General features: G+C 35.7%; 1 pseudogene; it reads left to right on the forward strand.

The window, feature by feature from the left end:
- The window catches only part of LOC113449633 (contactin-6-like), a 131338-nt pseudogene extending 109787 nt beyond the window's left edge, over positions 1–21551 (forward strand).
- The last annotated feature ends 1574 nt before the right edge of the window (positions 21552–23125 follow it).

Below are 23125 nucleotides of genomic sequence, written 5' to 3' on the forward strand. Positions count from 1 at the left end.
GGATGGCTGTCAAGGCTTCTTTGATAGATACTTGGTTGAAGAGGGATATGACATTGAAGCTCACGAGTAGGTCACAAATATATATTTGTTTTCTTAAGTTTTCACGGGTACTTACATGTATGGTATTCAGCTTTGTTCAGGTATTTTCCCACATCATTATAGCTGTGCTTTTAAAGTTGTAGCAACGTTTTGGCAGAATCTCATCTGCCATCATCAGGCTTCTGTATAGTGTTCATCTGTGAGTCAGACTTTCATCTGTGAGTCAGACGTTTCTGTTTTAAATTTGGTGCTAGCCTACTGCTGTGCCAGAATGGTTTTTTCTTCATCCTGATTGGTTGGGAGTCTTGGTCTTTGTTTATTGGTCTTGGAATTTGCTGTGTTCTGCTTGATTGGTGTTTCTAATATCTTCTGTCTGTTTTGTAGCTTTTTTTGTCTTGATTGGCTTGATTTTGTCTTGATTTTGTCTGATGATGGCAGATGAGATTCTGCCAAAACGTTGCTACAGCCTTAAAAGCATAACTATAATGACGTGGGAAAATACCAAAGCTGAATACCATACATGTAAGTACCCGCGAAAACTTAAGAAAACAAATATATACTTGTGACCTATTCGTGAGCTTCAATGTCAGCTGAATACTATATATATATATATATATATGGATAAACCAACAACCAAAGATCCATACAAATACCATGAGAACCTCAGAAAACAAATATATATATATATATATATATATATATATATATATATATGGATTTTTGTTGTTGGTTTTTGTAAGATTCAAAGTATCTAGGCAACGTTTCGATGAAGTCTCATTCATCATCTTCAGGCCTCTGTCTTCAGCTCTGTGCTTTTCAGAGTGATGTGAGGCTTGCAGCTGCTTCTTCCTTTTAACTGCTAGTGGGGGTGTGACTTGATTGGGTGGGGGCTTGGCTGTGTTCTGATTGGGTGGGGGTGTGTTCTCATTGGTAGGGGGTTTGGCTGTGTTCTGATTGGTTGGGGGGTTGGCCATGTTCTGATTGGCTGGAGGCATGTTCTGTTCAGGTGGGGCTTGGTTGTGCTCAGGTTAGTCTTAGTTGCTGGGGGATTTGAGCTGGTGAGCTGTGATCCTGCTGTTTGGCTTCGAGTTCGTGGCTTTGTGGCTTCAAGTTCGCGAGAACCTCAGAAAATATATATATATATATATAAATGGGCAGGCTCCATTACAGTGATGAGTCAAAAACTACCTGTATGAAAGATAATGAAATAAAATAGCACCTTTCATTTAGTTTACTTTACTTTACTTTATCATCATTTCACCTCGTAGAATGAAATTAAATACCATTTACTGCACAGGACCTGAGATTGGGAAAAACCTTACCCACCTTAGCAATATAAACTGTTCCAAAAACAATAGGGAAGCAATTGTGTTTTGCAGCTCTTTACTAAACAGTGACATTGCTAATTAATGTCATCTTCAGAAAAGCAGATATAACAAATGGTAATAAAAGGGAAAATGGAATGTCTGTGGTATACATTACCAAATGAAACCTGATCATGAATTGATATTTTTTCTACAAGCAAATGAATTATTACCCATTTTATTAAAATGGAAGAAAGAATTAATTGTGCAGTTATCTGAAAATTTTCATCTGATTCTCAGCTATGACCCAGTTGAGGCTTTGTTGAGCAGTGGTATTAATTTCTTTCCCATGCAAATACAGTAAATATTTACTTATTTAACACAAGCCTAATTGAGCATGAACTAATTTGTTGGACAGTGGAATGTTAGCTATACTTGGCTTAAAAGTCTTATTTTAATTCTTCATTTTAGTTAATCATCCCATTCACTTTTCACAGCAAAATTGCTTGACATTTCCCATCCAAAAATAAGATATATACTTATTTTTATGAATACAGACTATCCCACAGAAAAAGAAATAACAAATTTGTCAAAAATGAAAGGGTTACATTTCTTGGCTATCCTGTAGATTGAAAGTTGAGATATATAGAGGCCTGTATAACAATATATATTGTACATATTATATACTATATCTATTGAATAGTAATAGTAATGTATAGTAATAAAATAACTATAGGATATCCAGTTGCTCATGATGTGGATAATTTTGCAGTAATAGTGGTAATCTACAGAAAAATAAATGACACATGTTCAAGTAAATGGGTATAAGGAGTACTTGACTTACAATCATTCATTTAGCAACTGTTTGAAGTTTACAACAGCAATGAAAAAGTGTCTACAACTAGCCCTCATACTTGTGACTATTGCAGGATCCCCAATGTTGTACAATGAAAATTGGCAACTGGCATGTTGCAGCCTCATTTGATGATCACCATTGACAATCTTCCCAGCTGACTTCTGACAAGCAAAGTCAACAGGGAAAGCCAAATTGGCTTGATTCACTTAATTTAAATGATTCACTTAACAACCATAGCAAAAAAAAAAAAGATAATGAAATTGTACACACTCACTTAATCTCCTTACCATGGAATCTCTGGTCCCAATTGTTATAAATCGAGAACTACCTATAAAGGATACAAAAGTCACTTATGAATATCTATTGCTTCAGATTGATTTCACTGAGATGAACTATGACAGAGAAATCAGTTATATCACAGTGACAGTTGGCTGTATTTTCTAGGAATAGCTATGCCAACAATGTGTCAATACCAAACTGCAAATCTCCATGGAATTAGATTACGAGCATAATCCCCTTTTCAGTCTCAATGGACAATTTCTCCATGTTATTTGTAGATAAGTCATGGTTAGTTCAAATAAGAACACATTGGACCCAGAAAGTATTCCATATTTTATTATTCTTTTCCCATAGCTATATATGGTAATGTAAACCAATATGTGACTTTGAATTTCAAGATTGTATAAATGCCTGTGCATATAAATGCTTGTTATGTGTGTGTGTATGTTTTTCTCTCTGTGTTAGTTCCAACAGTGGCACCCACAAATGTGAGAGGAGGTGGAGGAAGCCGATCTGAACTTGTCATCATGTGGGAGGCAATTTGTAAATCAATCTCAGGTCTTCAAGATAATGAGTGGAACATATAAGACAGCTCTAACAAAATCACTCTGTTGTGCTATTGTTAGCAATTTAGAGGAGTAAACTGAGAGCAAAAAATATATTTGGAAGTCATCTATAGCCCTCTTATCATTACTATGCAAAAGACAGCTTAACATTCCAATCTAAGTGTTTAATGCATGAAACACTGTGCAGTTTTATTTCCTTCTCGTCCTTCCACCTTTGTTATTTTGGAATATAGTGCTGGTAATTTGTATCTTGTCATACATTGGAAAAGGATAAGGCCTTTCAATATCAAGTATCATTACATGAATGTTTAGATGGCAAATAGATATGCATAAGACTTCATAATAAGACATGCATAAGACTTCAACGTAGGTTTATTTGCTAGTAAGTTTCATTGAAATCAACATTTATTTCTAGCTATCTGTGACTTTGGAGAATTGTAAAAAAATGTGCCAGCAAGGTATTTCCATGCCTAAGAACTGATGTTATCTCTTTTCATTCACATATGCTGATTAGACTCCTATTTAGATTTGTTATGTCTTACTACTAAAGGGACAATGTTCTGTAAAACATCTGAAAATTAAAGAAGGAGGAGGAGGAGCAGAAGAAGCAGAAGCAGAAGCGGAAGAGGAGGAAGAAGAAGAGGAGGAGGAGGAGGAGGAGGAGGAGGAAGAAGAAGAAGAAGAAGAAGAAGAAGAAGAAGAAGAAGAAGAAGAAGAAGAAGAAGAAGAAGAAGAAGAAGAAGAAGAAGAAGAAGAAGAAGAAGAAGAAGAAGAAGAAGAAGAAGAAAGCTGAGGAGGATTGCATAGGGAACATGTCACCTACATCTCCCTGCTTTAATATAGGGGTGTCAAACTCATTTTGTCATGGCGGCATCACGTGGTGTATTGGGACGTTTTCCCTCTTTGCTAAACTGAGTATGGGTCAGTGCATGACACATCTGGTCCATGGGCCAGGAGTTTGATAGCCCTGCTTTAATATCTCACTGGTGACTCTTAGCTGTCAAAATCAAATCAGCAACTCTCTTACATTATGGCAAGTATGGTCTGCTTTCCAGCAAATGGGAATAATAATCTCCAACTCCATACTTCATGTTCTCTATAGAATCTATGAAGTTTAGTTTAAGTTTACTTTTAAATAGTATGACCAGGTGAATACTGAGTGTCTGTACATACATTGCTGCATAATACAGCTTCTCTCTTAAAATTTCCCAATTTTACTAAAATGTAATACTTTTGGTGTATTTGGTTTTAAATGTCAGCCAAGAATAGAACTGGGGGACTTACCCACATTTATCTATCTGTTTCTTTTTCACTGTATCCATTACATATTAAAACATTTTAGGGAAAAATATTTCAAGCTTCTATGGGGTTTTGTTTCAAAATCAAAACAGCCTGACACAGTTGGAACTTACACAAACCAGTCTCTCCTTGAGAAAAGTTTTTACAGTGATTGTTGACAGTTTACCTGAGAGCAATTATGTGCTACAGTTTTTAAAATTCTTTTTTTTAAAAAAAAAAAAAACTGTATTCTGGACCTGAACTTGCTGGTCAAAGTTGATTTCTTTTGAACTGTTCCATCAGCTTCCCATTAGAGGAGCTGAAAGGCCAGATTGGGTTCACCAGATCATTCGTGTGAAAGTCTATTTATGTTATCCCTAGAGCTAACATCAAACTGATGGCATCTAATCAATCACAATCAAATAAGCATATTACAGTGCCATAGATCTTTCAACTTTGGTCTTCCTGGATGAAGCTGCTAGGAACTACATTCCAGCTATACTTTGGGACCAATAGTTCCTTGCCCCCACCTACTGTAATTAAATATGTAATTAGGAGCAACAACAATTGAAATATCCACATATTATTTTCTCATTTAGTTTAACCTTCATTCTTTTGTTTGATTTTCCCCTGGGTTAAGTATACTTCTTACCATAGGAATCTGATGTTTTACAGGATGGATAACAATATAAACAGAAATAAGAGTGAAAAATAATGTTGATTGGGCAACTACCAATACACTGAAAATGAATTTTAGTAAGATGAAAGTGCTATGGATTTTGAGCTCATGGATTTGGGAATAACCTAAGTTTTACATAAAATATTTTATATACACCTTAAATTGTATATATTCCATCCCATACCCCATTTTTTTAAGTCTAAAAGAAAACCAGACACATGAAACACATTTTCCCCATTGCCATCAAATGTCTAGAAATTTCTTATTTGTACTGCCACAACAGTTAAAACCCAGTATTGTATATAGACTAGACTAGACTAGACTAGACTAGAGTAGAATAGAATAGAATAGAATAGAATAGAATAGAATAGAATAGAATAACAGAGTTGCATGGGATCTTCTGGAGGCAAGTTATTCCACTGATTAATTGTTCTAACTGTCAGGAAATTTATCTTTAGTTCTAAATTGCTTCTCTGCTTGATTAGTTTCCACCCATTGCTTCTTAATTATTGTGGACATGACTTTGGTTTGGTGCCTCAGGATGTATGTTATTATATGATTGATCCGTGGTGGTGCAGTGATTAGAATGCAGTTTGCAGGCGAATTCTGCCAACTGCCAGCAGTTTGATTCTCACCAGCTCAAGGTTGACACAGCCCCCCATCCTTCTGAGGTCAATGAAATGAGGACCCAGATTGCTGGGGGGCATATGCTGACTCTATAAACTGCTTAGCGAGGACTGTAAAACACTGTGAAGCAATATATAAGTCAAAGTGCTATTGCTATTATAGATGTTGGTGTTTCTAGATTCTTGTGCTTTGCTTTGCTTTTAACAGTAATCTAAACTTCTGAGGGTTGCTGTGGGTTTTGTGATATAATAAATAAAAGAAGAACTAAGAATATGCAAGTGGTATGTGTGTGTGAAATAAGTCTGTGTATTATATGCACCAAGTGAGGACAAATCTATTTTACTTTGTTTTATTTATTTTATAACTTATAGCTCTGGCATAAGTCCAATGTAACATTTCAAATGTATTATTTTAAGAAACAGCTGCATGACACCTATCTTTCTGAGAAAAAAATGTTCCTCTGTGACAAGCAACATACAAAGTGTGTTAGTCTTTTTTCCTATTGACTTGACAGCTGACAGTTGCTTTCTGTGTGTAATGCCAGGAAAACAGAAAGGAAAACTCAAAAGAAAATGGGCATTTTGATTAATTACAAAGTAAATAGATAAATGGTGTGAAGGGAAACATTATATGTGTGTGTGTGTGTATGTATGTATATGTATGTATGTATGTATGCATGCATGTATATATATATGTGTATGTATGTATATATATATATAATTTCTTCTTACCTTCTAATTATTTTCATATGTTTTAATGTAAATTCATATAAACTTTAGGCTCAAAATTATAATTATATTATAAATATTGGTTTTTAAAATGTATTTGCCATCATACACTGCAATCATCTTTCATAATCTCTGTCTTCTATATACTAGAAAGAAAAAAAAAGATAACATAGGGAACATTTGAATCCCCCAGATGCTCCAAATTAATTTGCATTTGACATGAAGCTTTTTCTTCTAGGAGTTAGCTAACACAACAGAACACCATAATCCTGCTTTACTATGATGAATGAAATAGCTAGCTGATGAATTCTGAGATTAAAGAAGCATCAGAAATATTTTAAATTATATAAACAATGCCCATTCTCTCTCACTCACACACATAGACACTTCTGGTCATCCATCATGTCCCAGTTAATATTTCAGGTCGACAAACTAAAATAAACAATCCAATAAATTATGGGTATAAATAAACTAAATATTGGTAGTGTATAACTTTTTTAATCCCTTAAGACTCAGACAAGAGTAAACAGCTGTATTCATAATTGCTTAGATGCTAATAGTCACAGAAAACAGCAGAAACTAACTGACACCCCACCCCCAAAAAAAAAATGATCTAAAAAAAAAACCTTAAACAGATTAAGACCTAGACTAGTATCAATTTGAAATCTATCACCCACTAACTTTTCATAAACTAAACATTTTAGATGAGTCCATCAAGGATTTAATTTAATACAAAAGTGTATTTATGCATTTTTTAAAATTTTCCATTGTAAGATTTCAAAGCTACAGTAAACACTTAAAATGACAAAGTGTGTTGAATAGATAGGAGAGAAGAATCAATCTGAATCTAAGATAATCATTATACTTTTGAGTTTAAAAGTTAAACTTCTTGAAAAGTTGATTTGTTTAAAATTAAGACTGACTTTAATTTTTAAATCAAGGCTTCTGTGCTGACAGAAGATTGAATGGAACTAAGGAAGTTGTTGGGAATCAGGATGCTCATTGATTATGGAATAAAGCATGCCAGGGTAATGATGCAGTAAACAGACAGTAAGGTACGCACCTGCATTTTAACAAGTAGTATGGAAAAGGATTATTTCATTCTAAAATATTCTCTCTCTCTCTCTCTCTCTCTCTCTCTCTCTCTCTCTCTCTTCTCTCTCTCTCTCTCTGTGCATGCATGCATGCATGCATGTATGTATGTAGATCTTAATGACAAGATCAAAGTGCCTAAGCTGGGTCTGGTTGACTACCTTACTGCTAATTTAGAGTTGAGGGTTTTTTTCCCCTAAATTATGTAAGGTAATTAGTTATTTGGGACTATTGATACAATTTTCTCTTATATTATCCTTTGCCAGTCTATTATCAGGTCTCTCAGTCAGTTTAGCTGGGAGCCCTGTCATTATTCTTATGTGGTATTTTAATAAAGAAACACTATTTCGGATCTTAATTGCTTTGGTTCATGTTATATAGAATGTTGCTATTCCCCACCCCCCACCCCCATTGACCCTTCTCTCTCCCTTTTGATAAAGTATATAATTTTAATGGTGCTGATTAGGTCTTTTGTCTCAAAATTGATTGTTTCAATAGATTTTTCTTTTAATTGTTACTTTCAATACTGTGTTGACTGGTGGAACATTTTCTCTTCAATGTCCAGTCAACCAAGTCAATACACCTAAAATATTTGATGGGATGAAGAGAGCAAGTACACTGGTTAGAAGTGATTTATTATGCTTCTTGCAGTCCAATCCTGAAGAACTACAAAATGGGGAAGGATTTGGATACCTTATTATGTTTCGTCCCCTCGGCTCCTTCAGCTGGACTAAAGCAGTGGTGACTTCAGTGGAGGCATCGAAATATATCTACAGAAATGAAAGCATCCCATCATTATTTCCCTTTGAAGTAAAAGTGGGTGTCTTTAATCATGAAGGAATAGGCACTCTGAGCCCAATATTTATTGTGTATTCTGGAGAGGATGGTAAGTAAAGTAGTACATATCTCATATTTCTATCTCTTTCTGTCAATATGAAAAAGAATTTGGGAACCCATCTGAAATGCTCTCAGTGATGTAGCTGATGCAATATGTGCATGATGCTGCAGTGGTTTAATACTTAATACAAAGGAAGTCTTTAAATAAAATCATAAATCTTACGAATGAGAGTATAAATCTTATTATTTCAAGAGATCTATGATGAAGTTTCTTCTATCTTTCAGTTTAACAACTATGTATCTATGTTCCCAATATTGTAGGAATGGTCTGTTAAAAATTAAGTAACAAGGTTTGCTGTGCTTCTACTTTTTCCTAGAGCCACAGATAGCACTGACAGACATGTCAGTACAAAGCTTCTCATCTTCTGAAATGGAAGTCTCCTGGAACCCTCTTGTATCGACCAGACAAACTGGAAGGATTCTTGGCTATGAGGTGTTGTTGTTGAAAACCTATTAAATATTCTCAGCCAAAATATATGCTTCCCATCTGTACCCATCTGCTGTTTTTTCTAAAATAACCTTGTCTGTTCACTAATTTCACATGTGTCTTTGTTCTTGCTCTAGTGTGCTATTTCTAGTGTCGGTTTCACTTTTGACAACTAATCCTTTTTTCAGCTTAAGTAGTTTCCATCTCATTATCTAGGTAGAATACTACTTAAAAAATTATATCACTTTTTTTTTGCAAACAGGAAGGGAGAGAGAGAGGGAAGGAGAAAGGGAGGAGGGTATTGGTTTCTTGTATGTCAAAAACCAAAAACCAAAGGCTGGAAGTTTACATAGATCATATGTAGAATGTTGATTAAAGATAATGCAATATGCCCATACCAAATTCATGGATGAATCACTGTACAACTGATTAAGGAGGCAAAATAACAAGACTGAAAATGTAGGTAGCATTCAAAGTGTGAAAACATATTCCTTGAAATATAGCATAGTACTCTCTTACATATGAGAAATGCCAAGATTATAACTGTTAGATTAACAAGTTGACCCTTACTTAACGGGAAGGAGGACAGGTAAGGAAGTAGTAACTCTGAATCTGCTACATCTCACTAAAGGCATAGTTTCTGTAGATACCTAGGGCCAATGGCAGCTAGAAAAAAATCATTTTCTGTTATTTTCCTCAGCCACAATGAACTGCTATTTCAGGGTCAAGAAGTCAGGTGAAACCTCAGTTGTATTTTGAGATCATTTTATGTCTCTGAGGATTTTTTCCTCTAGTCTTTATTTTTAGTTCTTCAAAGATTGGTGTTCTGCCAAGTTGGCTGCTACCTCCTACTTTGTGTGAGTAATCCACACTTGGAAAACAACTTTGTTGTTAGAATAGCTAATGTAGTTCATAGATTATCAGCTAATCCTCATCCAACATTTGTTAGAACTCAGAAAAGATCTAAGTCAGTAACTATTTAATTATAACTGCCTAGTTAAAAACAATTTTACATTTGGAGATCTAAAAAAGGGGGGGGGATGAAGTAGTGTGCTTACATATAATTTATACATAATATGTGACATATGATGTTTTATAAAATTATTTGTTCCTTCTGAAACTTTATTTTTGTCAACTTTGTTGTCATAATTGAGGGAGAAAAATTCTGCTTTTGTTATTAAACTTTAGGTCTTATATTGGACGATTCCAAAGATTCAGCAACTGGGAAAATCAGAGTCAATGGCAATGTAACAGCAAAAAACATTAAGGCCAATACCATGTACTTTGCCACAGTGAGGACTTACAACACAGCTGGAACTGGTCCATCCAGTGTTCCGGTGAATGTAACTACAAAAAAATTACATGAGTATCTTTAGTTACTAATGAATGAAAGGCACAAGTGCACTTGAACTCACCAAGAACCCTTGCCATCTAGTACAACAACAACCAAAACATTATTTGAAAAACAAGCTATAACATGGATTCCTAATTACAATAAATGACTAAAATCAAAAGTAGCTTTGTGTGTGTGTGTGTGTTGGTCAATTATTTTTTAAGGAAACCTTCCTGTCTGCTCTATTTATCTTTGTCTTGAGCATCTATTTCTTGAGCACAAGTTTACAATAGGACAGTATAGTATCCCTGGGGAAAGGCAAATTATGAAACTAACAGTGTGACATCATAATACTAGCTCCACTCATTTTCATATTTATATTATGATGCATGGAAGACAGACAGACAGACAGACAGACAGACAAAGGGAGTGAGGGTGGAGCTTGCACATTTCTTCATTGTGACCAAGACCATTAGATTCTGCAATAGCCTTGGCTGCACATTTTCTAATTCATATAAAACAAAATAAATCAACATCTTAGTGTTTATATTCACACTTAGTTCCATGCACTGTATAATTTAGGGGGAAAAATAACAATTGTAAACAAATGCTTTTTCAAAAAAAGGGAAATGGTCCTTTTGTCATATTGAAGGCTTGATCACATTTACAGCTGGAATTTCTAGCAACCTTGAATTTAAAAGTGTGTTTCCAACATTTGAAATTTCAGCATCTTGCAATAATAAGAAAAAGAAGCAGAGCTTTGGCCTTTGGGCATGCACTTATTTTATTATTGATAAACAGGAGAAAATGACTGTTGCTATTTCATTATAAGTAAGTATAAGAAATTCAGCATCTATGAAGGAATTAGGTGTGCATAAATGCATTCATTTCAGCTGGCTTTGGGGCATTATTTGCCAGACTCTTTTAAAGCATTAATGAATTCTTATTGGTTTTCACTGGCATAACATGAGCCTTCGAAATCTCCATGTTTTACCTTGGATAGGGCAGCTCTTCCCCATTCAAGTCTGGTAGAAAATATGGAGGGCCTTTTTTCTGAACTCACAGCTCTGCTTGATAAGCAGCTGGCAGCCATGACCAGGAAGACCTCACAGTTTCATCTGGTGTACCATTTCAACCCTTTCCTGGGGGCTATTTAGGCAGTCATTCATGCCATGATCATTTCAAGGTTTGACTCCTACCACATGCTGTACATGGGGCTGCCCTTGAAGACCATTGAGAAGATTCAACAGGTCCAGGATGCAGCATTATGCCGGTGATGGAGATGCTTTGATATGTTCAGTTAACAAACTGAATGGGTTATCAGTTTGCTTCTGGATGTGGTTCAACTCAAGATATTGTTTGCTGCCAAGAAAAGCCATACATAGGTCCTAGTTATTTGAGTGACCACCTGTCTCCAATAGCATTTGCCTGGCCACTTAGCTCTTGTGAGATTGGCATGCTCCAAATTCTTTTTATTAAATAGGTCATCTTTCGAGACATTCAGAAATGCACCTTCTCTGCAACATTGTCTACCTTCTGCAGTGATATTGTCCCTGCAATTGAAATATACCCTCACCCTACTGTCCCTAAAGACATGGCTTTTTATCAAATCATTTGGTGAGGATGCTTGATGCTCCCTTTACTTCTTTGTTCCCAACAGGGTTTGTTTTCTCTGCCATCTTTGTTTCTTTTTTTCTTTGTTGTTTTTTGTGTTTTGGGATGTTTCTTCATTTCCAAATATTTTAAAGAATTTGTAGAGTGCCCCAAATCACTGGGAGTTGAGCAGAAAAAATATTATTTTAATTTGTTAAAAAATATGAAATCACAGCTGCCAATTCTTTAGCCGGTGTCGGCCTTAATATGCACTGACTTCTTCCTAAGAGCCTGGATGTCACGATGTATTGGAGTAGTATATATGTGTATTTTTGTAATCAACAGGTTGAAGTTTATGAATATCCGCCTTTTTTTAATATGATACCCAGCCTGTAATCACTGGGATCACCACAGCTGGTTTATGCCACAATCTTTCAATTCTGATTTTCAAATCTTGTTACTTTATGATCCTCTCCAATTCTTTGTCCTCTAGCAATCTCCTGGTATTGTAACATCAATCAGCCACACTTTTTTTTCTTTTCACACCGCAGTTAAATTTGATGGGTTATAAGCCAAGACTTTATCAGTTTGTATTTAGAAATTCCACATTACTGGCCCATGATAATTTTTACAGATGTTCCACTGAATCATTTTAGCAACTGTGTCATGTGCTATTCATAAACAATATGTGATCTACTGCTTCTTCCGGTTCTTTGCACAATCTTCACCTTGAATCATGTGATGATTTTTCAATTCTAGCCTTAATTGCATTAGTTTGAATAGCTAGCTGCTTTTGTTTTTAATGTTCCAGTTGCAAGTCACTGCTAGGTTTTATCTTTACCCACTTTCCTCTGGATCCTTTTGCAGAAATCAACCATGTAATGCTTTTCCTTGCCAGCATTCTGTTCTTGTTTTTATTTCATTTTTTCAATATTTACATTTTGTTTCCTGCACATATAGTAAGTTCAAATTTTTCATTTGCATCAATGCTTGTTCTTGGCTGTCTGTTACATATTCAGCCAATGCATGCTTTTCTTCTTCCATAGTTTGCTTGACCTAAAGTTAATTTCTGTCTCCCTTTTTGTGGAGCAAGTATCAATATCATTACATGGATTAAATGAATAATCAATAGTCATCAGTTTTCTTGTTTTTTTGGTGCAATGTTCAGTTCAGCTTGCATCCAGTTAATAATATACTTTCCTGAAAGGGGGATAGAAAGAGATTCAGGCTGGCCTCTCCATGGTTCCATAACTGGAATAGGAAAGGGAGGGGAAACAAATTTAACTAGTTCTATTAATTCTATTATTTCCTGGTGAGAACAATGTCAAAGGTCTTGAAACTAAAATATACTCATGTGTAACAAAAATCACATTAAAACTGGACTGGGATATTTTGTGAAAAATTTAAACAGAAGAAATGTGATGACCCGGGGTTGGGCATGGAAGCAACACAGCCAGAATAAAGGCTTAACTCCCCTTCATTGCTCCAACTTTCCCCAAAAGTCCCACCATTCACTGAAAGTCCAGGGGCAAAGATATAAACATTAGTTACTGGCTGCTATTAGTCCAGAGGAGTAGTACAATTGTGAGAGCAGCCACAGTTCAGGGAATTTGGTTCCAATGAGTCCTCGCCATAGGAAGAGTTCACTGGAACTGCAACACAACCCAGTGCAGAACTGGGTCACTACGAACTCGCACATAGCCAGCCAGGCAAGCAAGGCAAGCAATGCAAGCAGAGCAAGGCAAACAGGGCAAGGCAAGCAATGTATCCAGATGTCAGTAATAGCATGTGAGACTGGAAAAAGGCAACACCTCTTCCTGACAAGTGCCCCTTCCGATGGCACCTCATTCCCCAGGTGAGCTTTGGGATCAGGGGTGGGGCGCCCTTCTCTGGTCATTGGATCACCCTTTGCTGATCCTGTCTCCTCTCCATTCTCTGTGCTCAGGGATCAGGGGAGAAAGTAATTGCTCATTGCTCTATTGCTTCTCTGCTCCACTGCCTGCATTCTCCTCCCTCCCTTGCTTGGTCATCCTACACCCTCTCTCCTTTGCTGGTGACCCTTCCCAGGCCTGAGGGACCTGGGACTGCTTAGTTCTGCTCATCCGGTCATTCCTCCATTGGCCCTAGCTCCGTCTCATCCTCAGACCCAAGCTCCAATTGGGCCATGACAGGAAACCTAAAAACAGGGAGATCTTAGTTTCAATAATGCCAATATTTCCATGCTCAATTTTCTCCCTTGATTCAGTACAATTGGACATGAAAGCTAGAATGGTGTCTACAATTCTCTGTGGGGGGGAAAGTGTTCTTTCCATTTATCTTCCATTAAGTTGATAGGGCTACTGTTAATCTTGCTCAATCATAGTCTTTAGGTTATGAAATTGGCCCCCAACAAATATAGTTACACTCACTGGAATGTCACTTTGCCCTTTTTTGTTTTAACTTTTTTTCTTTTTAGGTTACGTATGGAGTCACGGCCTCTAATGCAAAGGTAAAGGGTACTTTGTGGTTTTATATATATATATATATATATATATATATATATATATATATATATATATATATATATATATTTATATATTCTGAGGTTCCTGGGTATTTGTATGTGGATCTTTGGTTGTTGGGTTTTCTCCGCATAAGGTTCAAAGTATCTAGGCAACGTTTCGATGAAGTCTCATTCATCATCTTCAGGCTTCTGTCTTCAGCTCTGTGCTTCTCTGAATGATGTGAGATTGCAGCTGCTTCTTCCTTTTAACTGCTAGTGGGGGTGTGACTTGATTCTCACTCTGAGAAGCACAGAGCCGAAGACAGAAGCCTGAAGATGATGAATGAGACTTCATCGAAACGTTGCCTAGATACTTCGAATCTTACGCGGGAGAAAACCCGAACAACCAAAGATCCACATACAAATACCCGCGAGAACCTCAGAAAAATATATATATATATATATATGCATGCTGGGTCCTTATAAACATCTTTCAACTTAGTATACGTCAAAAAGAGAGTGAGGTAAAGATTATAAATTGAAGCAAACCTTTGCTGTTCATCAGTAACTACCTTTTAAACAACAGAAGCATCCTTATGTCTGAAATATTCTACATAGAATCCTTCACTAAAATCATCTTGTCATGCATATCAAGTTTGAACTTTAAACAAATTCTTCAAACTAATTCTTGCTGGGTATATCAGAACTACAAGATCACTGTAGTCCAAGATATCTGCAGGGTACCAAATTAAGGCAGATGAATATTATATATATTTTCAGAAATGGAACATCTTAGCTATATATTTGAAAATTGATTTTGGGAAAATGACTATAATGTTTCTGCACATCATTTAACATTAGCTTATTATTTATTCCTGGTTTTAGATGGAGAAAATACTAAGGAAACAACTAGAATTGGATTGTGATATACACCGTGTATTTCCTTTTACTAGTAAGAAACTTGATTGTGAGACTTTGTGTATGAAAACTAACAATGTCGCAACCTGGCCTTCTTGCTGATCTTCTGGATTCATAACATGGTCTCCTTGCCATCTCTGAATCACAACAGAATTAGCTCTTTCTTATTCACAAGCATAGATTAACCACAGGAATAGATTCTCTCTTTCTCCTCCCCCTCATCCATCCATCCATCCACCCACCCACCTACCTACCTATCTTCTATCATCTATCTATAATCTATCTTCTATCATATATTTATCTATTGTCTTTTGAATCAGTTAGGGTGACTTTGGGCCAATCACTCTTTCTCAGACCATGATATCAGGCTTGGGAGACAAGCTGTTGGTCAATACCCGTTGCAATTAATGGACTAACACTTGGTTGATTTGAAAAAAAAACTAGACCATGCACTTGCAGTAAAATATGAGGAAGAAAAAAAATATTGTTTCATCTATCTCATGGAAAGAATACAATATATAAAAAGTGGTAAGAAAAATGTAAAAAAAACAAGTTTTATATAAAGCTTATGATATTTTAATGAAGGATACAGAAGTGTGAATCATCAGTCAGATGATGAGGATGATAAATGTGAAGCATTTGTGGATTCACTCAAATGTCTATAGAGATTCTCAGTCATCCAGGTCATGGATGCCCCAAAAGTTCTGCAATTAATAGCTGATCAGGAGGAATAATATGCTGTTATATAATCAGGCAACCAAGAAATATTTATTGCATTATGATACTATATAAAATGTTCCATGTTTCTTCCAATTGTATTGCATTTGTGAGTTTTGAGTTATAAGAGTAATTATGTGAAGGAAGAAATACACATTACCCAGATCCAAGGAGGAAAGCTTTGAACTAATAGGGGTTTCATTGAAACATTGTACTGACTGAGATTATGCTTGACCAGGATAACTGGATGTCCTAGTTCTGGAGGAAGATCTCCTCTCTTTGATCCAATTGCAATTAATCTTAAGTGACAAGCTGGAGGTTTACCCATAGGCTATTGTTGGATGGCATCAACAAAAATAACTTGATCACAGTCTGTGGTCTATTTTATTTTTATGTCATTTTGTTTTAATCAATGGATCTATAATCTGCTAGATAACAGATAGAACTGCATTTACGCACACACACGCGCACGCACACACAGTTTATATATGGGAGTGAGTGTATATGTCTTGCATGGAACTTTGTGTAACTATGCATAAAACTCTATATTATCTTAATTTAAATAATGTGCAAGCAGCCATCCCATGCCAAATTATCTACTATGAGATTCATGAATCTGAAATATTTATTTTATCAGTAAGTCTTATCCTTGGGGGGAAAACATGTACAAACTATACATTATATAATTTGGGCCAATATTCTTAAAAACTTTGTTATACACATTCTTTTTTCTTTCTTTCTTTCAAAGCTGTAAACTTGTGGTCAGTCTTCACATGGGCAAAAAGGAATTATTTTAATGGCCATTTTGGCCAATTTTGTCTTACTTAATTTTATAAGGTTTTCAGAAAATCTAAAATTTGAAGTCGGTAGGAAATGCTCCAGATACATTAACAATATAAGTACCTATAAATTACAAAAAGGCATGGTGTTTTGATTTCAATTGTTGGTACAAATGATTAAATAAAAATTTAACATAAATTAATCTTGGACTGGATCCCAAGAAAAGGCAGACACAATTGCATAAGAAAACTAGCATTCATGCAGAGTTTGGAAGTAGGTAGATTCAGAAGACTTTGCCATTTTAGGCTTATATTAAACCATGCAGGTCTTAGCTATTTTCATGTCAACTTACATCCATCTGTAGGAAACTTCCTGCTGCTACCTATGCTGCTGTACCAAGCATTTTCCTAGAAGACACAATTTCCAATACACCATACCAATATAAATAAATAAACAAGTTCCTCTTCATTTATATTGCAAATATTGACCAGAGAAACAACAAGTAGAGCTTGCAGTCATTGTAAATTGTTCCCTTCCATAGTTTCGCAGCTGCATGGATTAGCAGAAAGCACTTGGATCTGCTATTCTTAGTACTATACATCCCATATTTTTCTCCTAGTTAATTTTTTATCGAGATGCCTTTTTTTAAAATTCTCAGTTCTAAAAGAGACTTAGTTAAATCCACAGTGTGCCAAGTGAGAATTATCTCAATTCAATCAATCAGAAGAGAGCTGCAAGGAAGTCTTTTAGTTCAACCCCCTGCCCAAGCAGGAGACCCTGTATCATTCCCAACAGGTGGCTGGCCAGTTTTTTCTTAAAAACTTCCAGTGATGAAACCCCTACAACTTCTGAAGGGAAACTGTTTCACTGGTTAATTGTCCTCACTGTTACAAGTTTCTCCCTAATTCTATGTTGATTCTCTCCTTAAGTAGTTTTTTTAAATCTTTTCTTTATGTCCAATTCTTCTAGGACAATCAGGAGATGCTATCATTTCTTGCCATCATGTCCAAGCAAGAATAAATGCTATCAGTAAGAGAAAAAGCTAGGAATAGGAATAAAATCCACCACCACCCCCATTAAAGCAGGTCAGCCCCAGTAATACCTTCTCGCCTTATAGATACTGAAAGTTGAAGGGTATGTGAATCTCTTACAGGTGGATACTAAAAGAAGTAGCTGCCAAATTGTGGGCAATAATGAAAGTAGTTCACATATTTTTATGCAATTTCTATATCAATAATATGTTCCCAGTTCTAAACAGCACTAGAAACACCTTATATAGCAAAAACAATTGTAATGACTTGGTTTACTCAGATGATTTTGCAGCAATTGTATCTACTGTTTATCAGTTGCAATCTGAAAAATAGGTATTTCATGAATATTATGTTCTTTTTTTCATAGCTCCAAGTCAGCGCCCAGCAAACATTGTCTGGCGACTGACCAGTTCAAAAATATGCTTGAACTGGGACCAGGTGAAAACAATGGAAAATGAGTCCGATGTCCTAGGCTACAAAGTAAGATTGTCATGAGACCTTGGTAAATGTTACATGAGTAGTAGTAGTTTGAATTAACCAGGTCTCTATCTTTCTTGAGATCTATTTATTTATTTATTTTTTAAAAGGTTGTTTACTACATAAAACCATGTTGATATTTGGAGCATATAATGTAAAATTTATGAAGTTACATAATAACGTTGGGCTAGTTTGTATTCTAGACACTTCAAGCAAATATTTTGTCAGTGCAAAAATCTATATCAAAGTGAGGACAAAGAAAACTAAGAGTATGAAATAATGAGACAAAAAGCTGCTGTTTCAAAATACAAATATTGTTCAGGAGTTTCTAGGCAGAGTAGCTTTTCTCTTGTGGTGGAGCTACCCATGCTGGCTGAGACTTCTTGGAATTATAAAGAAGAAACCAAGCTCATGAAAGCTTGGATGCCAGAGGTTATGAGTGATCACAAACTGGGAACAGAAAAAGAAATATTCACTGGTTGTACCCTATTCCCAAAAGACAATAGACTTCAGGAATCCTGAGTTCATTTTGCTGATGATGCTTTATTATGGAAATGTATGCACCTAATTCCAACACCAGTGCAACTACTTTGTGAGAATAAACTGTTCACACAATGTTGTGTACCTTGTTCTCATAATTAATTAGAGGAATCTAGTTTAAAAAGGGGGTGAAGTATCTTCTCTGCTGTAGTTGCTAATATCTGTACAGAAAATCACCTACAAACATATGAAAATATTATATCCCACTTTACTGCATCGAACATAACAGGGTAGGCTTCTCAAATCTGAATATTCTTAAGATGTGTAGTCTTAGAATTCTCTGGTTATCATGACTATTGTTCAAAAAAAAAAATGGGATTTAGATTTTCACACTGTCAAAGCATGTCACAATTGGAGAAAGTTGTATGCTGTTGCTCACATTAGCAAAATATGTTAATGAGCTAAGTAGGTGACTAAATTGTGACACTTCCCAGATCACATATGGCTCTTATGAATTTGAATAAAACATAAAAATATCTCCATTGCTTAATAGAGAATTAGCATGTCAGAAAAATTTTTATTTTGGCTTTCATTATTGGTATTTGTTTCCACTTATACACAAATATTGTACGCCCCCAAAAAGTGATTATTGGGGCACTGATTCACATTGTGATTCATGCCACAACTATAGGAGTAGGAAAATATCAGTCTAATGTAGAGAAAATTTCCAAAGTGAAAACAGGATGATGTGTAACAGTCACTGGGAAGAGAAAAAGTTTTCACTTAGAAAGACAAAAAAGACAAAGACTTCCAACAGATTGTGCCTGGTGATTTTTGCCATATTTATAGTGATGTCCAGAACACATTTTCAAAATGTGACAAATGTGCATGTATCTATAATGGTCCAAATACTGTACTATTATTACCTTCATATATTTGTCATGGCTTAGGGTGCCAATGCAAATAAATGTGCCATTATATGGCAGGCACCATGAACATCTCCTTACAACAGTGGTGGGATTCAAATTTTTTTACTACTGGTTCTGTGGGCCTGGCTTGGTGAGCATGACAGGGGAAGGATACTATAAAATCTGCAGTCAGAGGTGGGATTTGCCAGTTCTCCAAACTACTCAAAATTTCTGCTACTGGTTCTCCAGAACTGGTCAGAACCTGCTGAATCCCACCTTTGCCTTACAGCCCCATTGAGTTCATACAGAGGACTTATAAGCAACAGGAACAGAGCATTTTTTCCAGAATGAGCCTAGAGGGATCTTTAAAATTTGCTGTTTGTTTCATGAACTGAACATGAATTTTTATAAGTTTAAAAAATAAATATAAAATAAATGAGAAACCCTATATAAACAAAAGAATCTATATAACCAGCTCTATCTTCTCTCCTTTTATATTTAGATTTTGTATAGGCAAAATCGACAAAGTACCACTCATATCTTAAAGACAAACATTACATCCGCTGAACTGCTGGTACCTTTGGAAGATGATTACCTGATTGAAAAAAAAAAAAGTAAGTGATGGAGGAGATGGAAGCAGCAGTGAAGAAATTAGAATTCCAAACCACTCAAGTGAGTTATCTCCCCCTTGCTCCTCCATCCCTCTGTCCCTTCCTCTCAAATGATTGCTGTAGACCTTGAATGCTGGTAACGGACATTTTGGACGTATTCTATCTTAGTAAGACTGCATCCTAGAAGGCGGCTAAGTGAACATAGGGACTATGTCTTGGTTAGGAAAAGGAAAAGCATTTGATTTATAAAAGCACATTTGGATTTCCTGAGTGGTTGGGCTGTAAAGCTCTGCAGTTTGCTGATGTAAATGAAACCTGCAGCTGTGTGGAAATTTGTACTGCACTGAAATCAGTCTTCGGCACAATTGTCTTCATTATTTACTATTTTAGAACAGCTTAAAATATACCAACTGTGATAGATAGGTTAAACTGTGTAATATCCCTGCCTGCAGGCTCACAATCAGCTGAAAATGAAAGGCAAAAAGGGAAGGGGAAGGGAAGAAAGGACATTGCTAATCAAGGCCTCATATGAGTGTCTGCGTGCATTTACTACCATTTAATGACATCTGTGGACTAAACTCCATTTAAAAGCATTTGTAAAGCTGAAAAGAACATTCTAAAGGGGCAACATATGATTTTTAAAAATCAAGAATTAGACTAGAGAGGGGGAAAAAGAGCAAGTGTGTGAGAGTAAGTGACTAGGAGAACTAATGTGTCATCCATGCTTTGAGCAGCCTACAAACTTTACTTCTAAATATTTCTTTACTTAGTAATACAACCTGCAATTTGTTCCATTTTATGGACCCACCATGGAAAGAAGCAGATTGGCCTCTGATATCAAAATCATCCACATCTGGGCATACAACAGCTATCTAATGGATGATCCAAGTGGGGCAGTATACAAAGATTGTATATAAATAAAGAATTGACTATAAATAAAGGTAAAATTGCTTGAAGATGAGAAGCCCAGATTGCACTGATGTCACAGTGTAATGTCATTTTATGAATATCTACATGTACAAAGCAGAAGTTTGTTCTGAATTTAATTTTAACATGTACTCAACATGATCCTGAACAAAAGCTACATATCTGATGGAGCTTTTGTTCCAACATAATCCTAAACAAAAGCTCCATATCCGATGGAGATATGGAGCAAGAGCAAGAATAAGATAAGAACTTATACATTCATAAGAAAAGGTGTAAAATAAATGTTGAGAGTAAGAAATTCCACGCACAGGTATTAGTAATAAGAGACACAAAAGGATTATCAGAATTACTGTCTGATAAAGAGAACTATAAGAGCAGTCAAAAGAAAATAGGATAAGAAGAAAAGATAAGATCTAAAATGGAACATTTGATGTGTTTCCTTGTTATATGCAAGGTTTATTCAAGGGTTTCCAAGATGTAGAGAAAATGAAGGAGAATACTTGTAGCTCAGAATTGAAATGATGAGTCAAACATTAATACTGATGATGTTACCTAGCTTGAGTAATGAAACATCTGCAAGAAAACAACCAAGCTCAGAGAGGATCAAGATTCCCTCAGGTAGAGAAAACTCTGACACAATAAAACAACTTTTCTCCACCGTTCAAGGATTCTCTCATGATAAGAACATATTCATTATATTTGATTATATTGTAATTCTCACGACTTTGTTTCATGTGCACCATACAGAGGCCTAGTGATTGGGGCAGTATACAAAGATTATATATAAATAAAGAATTGACTATAAATAAAGGTAAAATTGCTTGAAGATGAGACGCCCATATTGCACTGATGTCACAGTGTAATGTCATTTTATGAATGATATCTACATGTATAAAGCAGAAGTTTGTTCTGAATTTAATTTTAACATGTACTCAACATGATCCTAGAGCTAGTAGATTTGTGCTGCAAAGTGTGATAATTAAGTGTCAGCAAAAAAATTCAATCCAGTAGTCCTATTCAAATTTTGACAGGACAGGTTTCCTTTCAAACTTCATTGCCAACTGAACACACATGGATCATATTGGACTATTGAGTTTACAGTTGGATTGGAATTCATTCTCAATATTCTTTATTAAACTATAGCTTGGTCTCTAAATATAAGTGTAGAGTTTTAATTTTTGACCAATGCTGCAAGAAATATAATGCCATAGTGCAGAGAATGGCACCAAAATACAAAACTCCTTGAAATAGTCACAATTGGCAGTTCTCTTGCCTAGATAAAGGGCAAAGGATTCCCTGCAAATTTTACTGTGCTAGTCATTGCCAACTATAGCAGGTGCTCATCTCCATTTCAAGGCCATTGAGCCGAAAACATTTCTGTGGCCATGTAGCCAGCATGATATCACGGAGCACTGTTACCTTCACACCAAAGTGGTTCCTATTTATCCACTTGCATTTGTATGCTTTTGAACTGCTGGATTGGCAGGGGCAAGGACAGGAAACACCATCTTGAACCTGGGCTACCAGTTTTTCAGCTGACAAGTCCACCATCTTAACCACTGAACCCCCATGCCACCCCTCTCTATAAAATCATAGCAAACAAATCCAGCCAAAATCCATGTCATTTAAATATATGTTTATTTATTACTTTGAAACCAAGAACAATACTTCTACTTCATGAATTTCAACTATCCCTTCTCTCTCTCTCTCTCTTTTGAGGTTTAAGCTCCAAAGAAATGCATATCTGCCCTTCAGTTGGTGACATAATTGCAAATAAAATTATAATCCTGATTTATATATTCAATTCTGCTGGATAAAATGCTGCTGGACATTTATGGACAAAACAATAAGGAACCAGAAATATTGGGCATTTCCCTTCACCCTCCATAAATCAGTTTAATCTGTTGTCTCTCAAAATAGAAGCTGTGAAGAAAATATAATGATTTGCCCTTTAAAATGTAAACGTAATCTGGGCTGTACTCTTCTGCCTAGTTTCCTAGGAGAGTATGGGATCTTTTTGAGTGGACATATGTAAGATCATATTGAAACTGAACAACAATATGTTTACAATCTGTCTTTTAATATACCTGTCTTTT

The sequence above is a fragment of the Pseudonaja textilis genome, chromosome 2 (genome assembly GCF_049901715.1).
Source record: "Pseudonaja textilis isolate UNSWEBS1 chromosome 2, rPseTex1.2, whole genome shotgun sequence".
NCBI lineage: Eukaryota > Metazoa > Chordata > Lepidosauria > Squamata > Elapidae > Pseudonaja > Pseudonaja textilis.